Source organism: Muntiacus reevesi, chromosome 16 (assembly GCF_963930625.1).
Source record: "Muntiacus reevesi chromosome 16, mMunRee1.1, whole genome shotgun sequence".
NCBI lineage: Eukaryota > Metazoa > Chordata > Mammalia > Artiodactyla > Cervidae > Muntiacus > Muntiacus reevesi.
Genome location: NC_089264.1, coordinates 18,271,969 through 18,280,360, shown reverse-complemented (window position 1 = coordinate 18,280,360; position 8,392 = coordinate 18,271,969).

Below are 8,392 nucleotides of genomic sequence, written 5' to 3'. Positions count from 1 at the left end.
ACTCATCTGACATAAGCAATGCTTGATAACACAGACCTCTCTCATGGATCAGGATGTTTTACCACATGATATGGAGCAGACAGGGAAGGCAGGGTCCTTGCGTAAAGGACTCCAGAAAGAGAGAAAACAAAGAAAAGCCTGAATAAACTTGTTCAGTGACTTCTTCCCCCATCCGCCAATTAGACCAATTAATTCTCCTCCCTTAAGGAGGGATAAGTCGAGGTGGAACGCAAGGCTAACTGGTTTCTGCAATTATAGCTAAAGTCTCCCCAGCTGGAAACAAGAGGAATGGCCGACAGACCCGCCTGCTACACCAACACACTTAACTCGTCACATATGTGTGATCTATTATGTTAATAGCAATTATTCCATGTGTTTCAAAGTGTGTGTGTTAGGGGAGGAGGGGGAATGGGGATTATTAAATTTCAAAATCTCCACCTCCATTTTTCAGGTAATTGCACAGAGAGTTGCAAATCCGGGACTCATACATTGTCGTCGTGCACAGTGCTGTGAATTAACATGAGTGGATGGCCCAGCCATGGGTGCAGGAGAAACAAGAAAATGCAGCTGTGGTTTCATTGATGAGCGGAGGTCAGAATGCGGAGATCCCCACGGCCTCTGCTGAAGGCGGCGCTGCTGCCATCTGCTGGTCGGTGCGCAGGAGCGCCCCATACAGATAGGAGTCAGTTCCAACTCTGTCCCTCCCACTTAGGAGGCATTATGCTAGGCGCCAGGTAGGGGCATCCAAAGATCACAGACGGTTTCTCTGCCCCCAGGAAGCCGGGAATTTAACAGGGGAGAGACACCTCGCTCAGGAGGCTGTGATATTCTGGCTCTAATGGGAGAGCCATGAGACGGTATCACCAGGCAAGGATTTACGAAGAGGTGACGAGAGTATGTCGGAAGCAAAGGTAGTGGCTCAGCAGGGCGAGATGGGGAAAAGGGAATTCCAAGTGGATGCTACTTCAAACAACTTAATTCTCCTGGCTCATGGAGGGGCTCATGAAATTTCCTCCTCTTTTTAGAAATAATCTTTTATTTCTCTCTTGTGATTGGCCTTTCCTTAGTTTATAATTGTTCTCATCCATGGATCAGACTTTTACTAATATAGACACTAACAGTGGAAGTTAGGGGTATTGTATAGCTAGCATGCTGTGTCTGTCCCTCACAATGCTCTGATTGGGTATCTCCTATGCTCTGCCTGCAAACCAGGAGGAGACTTTATTTCAGGGAATGTCTTTGGTCTGTGGTTTATCGTAGCATAAGTTTATGAGGTTGAGTTTTACAAATTCAATTTTAATCAGATATTATTTTTGTCCTAAGAAAACTCTAAATACCACAAATAAAGCTTTCATCAGTTTAGAAACCACCTATAACTCACAAGTGTAATTAGGGTTAGATGATGCTGAGATTTCACACGATCCCTGCTCAACACTTGTGATTTTATATTCTATGCCTCTAGTGCCTGAATAGTGGTCAGCTAGATATTTTCCTGTTATAAGCTGTGGTATGTTGAGGACCCAGCAAGTTAAAGAGTAATAACTTTTGATTTGGCAACAGCAGAATCAAGTGAAATCCTTGCCAGCATTAAGTTTGACACATGGCTGATGATATTTTCAGGTCTCTCTCAGATATGAATGTACAGTGGAGCTATTCTGCCTGAATTTCGTTTGACTTTCCTGTGGTCATCAAAATGGCTGTCTTTCAATCTTTGTGTCAGTGGAGTTTGGCTTGTGTGGAACTTGAGAGATCAACCTGTCTAATACAACGAAGTTTGTGATTCCACTGGGCCCTGTCATAAAGATCAGTTTTGAAACCTGCCAAACTTAGTGAAATTGGCTGATTCTGGGGCTAGAGCTTACTGCATACTTTTGGACAATGCCTGCACATATGTTTAAAATAACCTCTTGTTTCAAATACACTTGTGTTTAAGACTCCTTCAGTAAAGGATTTGTAACAGTAAATAAATACAATGGAAAACAAGTTTAAACAAATGTTTTAAATTTACTTATCCATTTAGTGCTTGAAATACTCTATTTCTCTTCCAAAGCTCCATTTCCACCATCTCTTCTTTTTAAATCCAAATGTTCATAACATTAATTTAGAAGATGTGTAAAGCTAGGCCAAGGAAAAGGAGTCAAAACTATAAAATCCAGTTAGAAAATGTAAGGAAATGAGCCAAATTGGAAGCAAAGCCAGTACCCAGGGCAATGTGGAAATATTGGACAAAGACCCAGCCTTGGAGATGGAGCAGACTGAAAGTGATGACATCTTCTTGTTGAGCCACAAAGAGACACAATATTATCCTGGCCTTGGATAGCTTACAGTTTATTTGAAGAGATACGGCTTGTTCTGATGAAAATAAACAGTAACACAAAATAGCAGGTGTTGAGCCTGTGAGTAGGGTAGCAGCAGGTGTACAACATCAAGGGCTATGTGGTAAGGAATAGATTATGAGGAGGGTAGGGTTTAATGTAGGTCTTCCTCTCTCTCAGTTGTTATTTTTAAGTTAGGAAGTATTATAAACGTGGGAAGTGTTTGTGTGCATGCTCAATCGTGTCTGACTCTTTGTCACTCCATGGTATTGTAGTCCACCAGGCTCCTCTGTCCACGGAATTTTCCAGGCATGCATGCTGAAGTGGGTTGCCATTTCCTTCTCCAGGGGATCTTCCTAAGTTGAGAATGGAACCCATGTCTTTTGCATCTCCTGCATTGACAGGTGAATTGCCTACCACTGAGCTACCTATTTCTGCTTTATTGACTATGCCAAAGCCTTTGTGTGGATCACAATAAACTGTGGAAAATTCTGAAAGAGATGGGAACACCAGACCACCTGACCTGCCTCTTGAGAAACCTATATGCAGGTTAGGAAGCAACAGTTAGAACTGGACATGGAAAAACAGACTGGTTCCAAATAGGAAAAGGAGTACATCAAGGCTGTATATTGTCACCCTGCTTATTTAACTTATATGCAGAGTACATCATGAGAAACGCTGGGCTGGAAGAAGCACAAGCTGGATTCAAGATTGCCGGGAGAAGTATCAATAACCTCAGATATGCAGATGACACCACCCTTATGGCAGAAAGTGAAGAACTAAAGAGCCTCTTGATGAAAGTGAAAGAGAAGAGTGAAAAAGTTGGCTTAAAGCTCAACATTTAGAAAACTAAGATCATGGTATCTGGTCCCATCACTTCACGGGAAATAGATGGGGAAACAGTAGAAGCAGTGTCAGACTTTATTTTGGGGGGGCTCCAAAATCACTGCAGATGGTGACTGCAGCCATGAAATTAAAAGACGCATACTCCTTGGAAGAAACGTTATGACCAACCTATATAGCATATTAAAAAGCAGAGACATTACTTTGCCAACAAAGGTCCGTCTAGTCACGGCTATGGTTCTTCCAGTGGTCATGTATGGATGTGAGAGTTGGACTATGAAGAAAGCTGAGCACCAAAAAATTGATGCTTTTGAACTGTGGTGTTGGAGAAGACTCTTGAGAGTCCCTTGGACTGCAAGGAAATCCAACCAGTCCATCCTAAAGGAGATCAGTCCTGGGTGTTCATTGGAAGGACTGATGTTGAAGCTGAAACTCCCGTACTTTGGCCACCTGATGCGAAGAGTTGACTCATTGAAAAAGATCCTGATGCTGGGAGGGATTGGTGGCAGGAGGAGAAGGGGACGACAGAGGATGAGATGGCTGGATGGTATCACCGACTCGATGGACATGAGTTTGGGTAAACTCCGGGAGTTGGTGATGGACAGGGAGGCCTGGCGTGTTGCGATTCATGGGGTCGCAAAGAGTCGGACACGACTGAGCAACTGAATTAAACTGAACTGAGTCACCTGAGTAGCCCCAAAGATACTAATTATCTCACAATAACTATCATTTGTTAAATACTATGCGTCAGCTATTGTGGTCAAGTGATTTATATACATTATTTTACTCAATCTTTGCAATTTTCTATGACTTAAATACTAATTTCCCCCAAAATTACAAATGGCAACTTCAGGTACCCAAAGTCACATAACTTCTACGGGACAGAGCCCAGATTCAAAGCAAAACATGCCTGATTTCAAAGCCCTAACTTTAAACCATGCTATTAGTGTCATTGTATAGCTAATGAACAATTATCTGCATGTTCTAAAAAGATGGTCAAGGTTATGATACAGAGAATTTCATTCCTATCATGAAGCATATGTTAGTTTGGAAAGAAATTCCTGAGATGATAATTGTAAAAACTAACAAACATGGAACAAAATGTCAAATGTAAAAAGAATAATATAATAAACCTATACATTGTGTTTACAGTTATATCAAAACTCTGTATGCATATAGACAAAACCCTGGTATAGAAGTTTAAAAGAAAAATAGTTTTCTTGGAATGAAACAAGTCATAGTTAATTTTTTATTTAAAATTTTTAGTGTTGAAATTTTGCCATTAAGATTTTTATAAATTAAATTAGAAATTAAAGCTATTAAACTAATTCAGTGAAAGAAATATAAAGCTTGGTGCTGGAAACCAATCATTCTCAAATGAAAATTACAACTTGTTTTAAACAGGAGATCGCTTTGGGAGGTCAGGACATAATGGAAACTCTTAAGCTGACAAAGTTTAGCTTATGAGGGTGAATTTTCAATTGTTTTACTAGGAAATGTTTATTTTTCCTCTTCAGAAATTTGCATTAAAGTTGCTATTTCAGGAGATAACAATGCTTGTAGAACAGGGTCTCACCCTGCTCCCTCCCCCTTTTCATGTCTCCCTGTGTCCCACCCAACTCCATTTTGACAAATAAGCACCTTTCTTTCTTGCTGAGTTCTCCTCCACCACACCTCTTATCTAGAAACTCTACTTGACTTCTAGGGCTCAGAAAGGAACAAGAGCTTTTTCCAAAGGAAGAGGGAAATGGTGTGAATTTTTTTTTTTAAGGCCATAACAGTTTCTTGAGAGTGAGAACTGCTTAATGGTTCTACTTACTTGGCAGAGATATAGTTCAAAGCTCTCAATGAAGCTGGAATTTGAATCCAAAGTTACAAATACAATTTACTGTTTTGCTTTTCCATAGGGATAGTGAAAAACTAAATCTTCTTATACTTCTCTTTTTAACTGACCCACCTAATTGAGTTGCTCTCTATTGTCTCTGCAATTATTCTGCCTTACGCCTACTCCGCTGAGAAGGTCTAAGCACCAGGTACAGTCTAGCATATCTCCCGCACTTCTTTCTGATTCATCTACAGCCAAATCTGTACATGCAAATAGTACTTATTGCTGGAACAGTGTGTTTTAATAGATATTATGCACACTGGTGAAATGTGTGCAAAAATGAAAGTTGTAGAAAACAGTTGAATAGTCTTTTGAGAAGCATATGGGTATGTAGATAAAAGGAATGGTAATGAATTACTTGTGGAAGAGAGGTTTCTAAACAAGCTTTAGAAAGATTATGTGCTCAGATTGCATTGAAAGTTTAAGTTTTTGCTTTATTTTAAAGAAACTCAAACTGAAGGTTTTAGAACGAGTGCAATAAAACTATTATTTACCATACATCCAAAGAATGGCTTAGACTCTACATAAAAACATTTGCTTATGAAGGTACACATATTTTAAGTTAAAATGGAAATCTTTAGCGTATGTAATTTTAATTATGATTCCCCAATGTAACTGACTTTTAAGAAAATTTTTAACTGACCAATTCCCAGTTTTATAGATAAGGGATTGAGAGAGTTTTGACTGTATCAGTATCACCTTGTATTTCAGTTGGAAAGGCACAGCACGGTCAGTGGCAAAATCAGAAGTAAAGAGTTTGCTATTTTGAAAGATCCCTAATAATTTCGAACTTCTTTGAGAGTTTTATTTATTTACTTTTGCTTCTATTCCATTTTATGCTTAAAATACTAAGTCTGTTTTATTCCTCCTTGTTCATTAATTCGAACTGCCCTTCTTCTATGGTAGAGACTAGCTGTTGAACAAGTATGTATTCTCCCCATTCTTTTTCAAACTGGCCCAGAGTTTTCAGCGGCCCATACTGCCCTATAGTTAAAAGAAAGATCATATTTCCCAACCTTTATTGCTGCTGGGTATGACCAGGTATAATAGTTTTTATGGCTGTTGTAACAAATTGGCACAAATGTAGTAGCTGAGAATAACACAAATTTGTTATATCCTGGTTCTGCCGTTCAGAAGTCTGAACTTGGTTACTCTACTCCAGATTTTACAAAGCAAAAATCGAGGTGTCACAGTGACTGTGTTCTCATTTGAAAGGCTCTGGGGAAGGATTCATACCCGGATTCACTCAGGTTGTTGGCAGGATCTAATTCCTTGGTTTTGTAGGACCAGAGCCCTGTTTCCTTGCCTGCCGTCAGCTTCAGGCTGCTCTTTGCACCTTGAGGCCTCTCACTGGTCATTGCGTGTGGGTCCCTGCATCTCAGGGCCAGTAGAGGTGTTGTGTTTAGAACCATGCTGGGAATGTCTGATTTCCCCTTATACCCTGGCCTGCTTTTGCCTCCAGCTGGAGAAAGTGCTTCACTTTTTACTGGCTTGTATGATTAAGTCGGCCCCACCTGAATAATCTCACTATTTTAAGATCTGTAACCTTAATTACATTGGCAAAGTCCCATTTGCCATTTAATTTAACATAGTCACGTATTGCAGGGATTGTGAGTAGACATTTTGGGGGAGCCATTCCATCTACCAGAGTCCGTGATTATGGAGTTCTGGCTGATGAATGGAAATGGAGATGTTGTATAGGACTCATGGAAGTTCCCTTTGAGAAGAGATTCCTTTTTCATTCTGTGCTCATCCTGCTACTGAGAGAGCAAGGCAGCCTCCTTGAAGCTGGAGTCAAGGACCACACACCCCAGGGATGGGAGAGGGGAAACTGGAAGGGGCTGAATACTTTTGAAAAGTTATTTTGTTAGTCCAGTTTGGCTCTGTCTGTGTTTCTTTCACATGAGAGAGAAATAATTTCTCCTTAAATCCCTGTTATTCAAATTTTTCTATTATATGTCATTGAACCTACTACTGAAATATATGCCCTCCAAACTTTGCAACATTTTCTTACCTCATTACAGTATCTAGCACAGATTGACAAAATTAAATGTATCTGGCTTCTGAATTCATTGCGATTCATGGGGTCGCAAAGAGTCGGATACGACTGAGCGACTGAACTGAACTGAACTGAATATGAGTAATAGATATTATCCAAGATTTTTGTAAATTATAGATAAGAAAATGGTTGGATGCTGTCACCCACTCAAACAGGAGTTTGAGCAAACTCTGGGAGATAGTGAAGGACAGGGAAGCCTGGTGTGTTGCTGTCCACGGGGTCGCAAAGAGTCAGACACAACTGAGCAACTGAACAACAGCAACAACAAGGTTTTTGAAATTACATATTTATATATAGTTATAAAAATATTTATTACTTATGAAATAAATTCACTTTTCTTAGTAATAGCTAATTCTTTTTTTCCCTGTGTTCAAAATGTCATTCCATGCATTTCAGTTCAGTTATTTTTCCATTAGAGTCAAAAAGAGAGGAAAGTTTGACTCCACGTCTGAAGCTGAAACTAACAGGAAGTACCCCATTTTAGTCTTAAAGGACACATTCAAAGTTTAAGAAAGAAATACTAAGACTTAATGAACTACACATTATCATAAATCTTATTTAATCAACTGCTTTCCATATTATCTTAAAATACTTTCTTATAAGATAAACCTTAAAAGAATGTGAATTATCCCCAATTAAACAATACATACTATACATTTGTCTTGTTTATTTTGGAAACTTCGATAGCTTTCAGGAATTCAGATCTTCTTCAAGATTGATTATGTAGGACATTTCTGATGGTATTTCCATAGGCTTATATGGATATATATCTGTAAATTATAGATAAGAAAAAAGAATTGTTTCTTAAATTTAGACCCTGATAACAAATAATTTTTTAAAATATTGCTGCACTACTTTGCTATCTCAATTAAATGTTATTTTAAACATTAATCATAAACAGCATTTTAAGGATGCTTTTTATTTTTTATTATCTTATTAAATAAGCTTTTAATTTTTTTTATTTGTTGTTCCTATCTTTTTGACTGTACCCAACCTAATGGGTATAAAGTGATTTTTTTTTTGGTGTTTTATTTTTTTTTCATTTATTTTTATTAGTTGGAGGCTAATTACTTTGCAATATTGTAGTGGGTTTTGTCATGCATTGACATGAATCAACCATGGATTTACATGTATTCCCCATCCCGATCCCCCCTCCCACCTCCCTCTCTACCCGATCCCTCTGGGTCTTCCCAGTACACCAGGCCTGAGCACTTGTCTCATGCATCCAACCTGGGCTGGTGATCTGTTTCACTATACATAATATACATGTTTTGATGCTGTTCTCTCGAA